Source organism: Morone saxatilis, unplaced genomic scaffold, assembly GCF_004916995.1.
Source record: "Morone saxatilis isolate NCDOM2014 unplaced genomic scaffold, NCSU_SB_2.0 Contig20, whole genome shotgun sequence".
Lineage (NCBI taxonomy): Eukaryota > Metazoa > Chordata > Actinopteri > Moronidae > Morone > Morone saxatilis.
Genome location: NW_023339763.1, coordinates 239591 through 240490, shown reverse-complemented (window position 1 = coordinate 240490; position 900 = coordinate 239591). Strand labels below are relative to the sequence as shown.

The window sequence follows — 900 nt, the reverse complement described above, 5'->3', positions numbered from 1 at the left end:
CTGAGAACATTCGGGGGTTCTGTGCTTGGCTAAACGCTGTGAGTAGGGTTCGAACCTACGCGGGGAAACCCCATTGGATTTCAAGTCCAACGCCTTAACCACTCGGCCATCACAGCTTACGTCACCCTACAACATCACCATTCTATTTGTTCCATTGTTCTATCTGAAGTCTCAGCCGCTGTTCTGAAGTGTTCCCGTCGATGTGAGGTGGTTGTGAAGGAACATAAACAGGCCAAGATGGCGCATTGTTTCTCAGCGTCGTCCTGCTGCAGTTTTACAGCTCAATGCTGCCGCCGGTGGCCAGAAGCTCAACTACAAAAACACTGTAGTAATATACTATTTGCATTACGGACTACTGCCACATACAGCTCTACAACAGAGTGCTGCATTCATTCATTCATTCATTCATACATTCTCTTAATTCCGTCGGGTAAATGTTTCAACCCACAATGTGTAGCTGGATCCAGTCCGGGTCTCCTCCATACAGCCAGTGGGGAACAGAGCAGAGAGCCACATGGAGGAGAAAGGAAATAATCTTATACTCACATTAGACAAGTTGCCACAAGGTAAAACAGACATTTAAACGTTCAGAACTCAGTTTGAACTAATCTTGTATTTCCCGCGGTGTGCCGCTGGAGGGCAGCCCGAGCCCGCGCACAGAACCGGCGGTAAAATGGTTTCAGTGTCCATCCGGAGTCTGTTTGATTGTATCCGTTAAACTGAGTCTGTTTTCTGTTCTCCTGAACGCTCGTTAAACTATAATAACGTGTTGTAAATTTCTCATGTTAAATAAAATATATAATATTATTAAAAGCGTCACATTTCGTCACTGTTACAGTTAAGTATTGACTGCCGGCCGCTCTCGTGCACTGTGTGGGGATGTAGCTCAGTGGTAGAGCG

The 900-nt window shown here is 46.0% G+C and overlaps 1 non-coding gene across 1 annotated transcript; it reads right to left on the bottom strand.

Annotated features, from left to right (window-relative positions):
• Positions 1-34: 34 nt before the first annotated feature.
• Positions 35-116, bottom strand: trnas-uga. Its single transcript has one exon. It is a non-coding gene; the product is annotated as a tRNA-Ser (tRNA).
• Between the last annotated feature and the right edge of the window lie 784 nt (positions 117-900).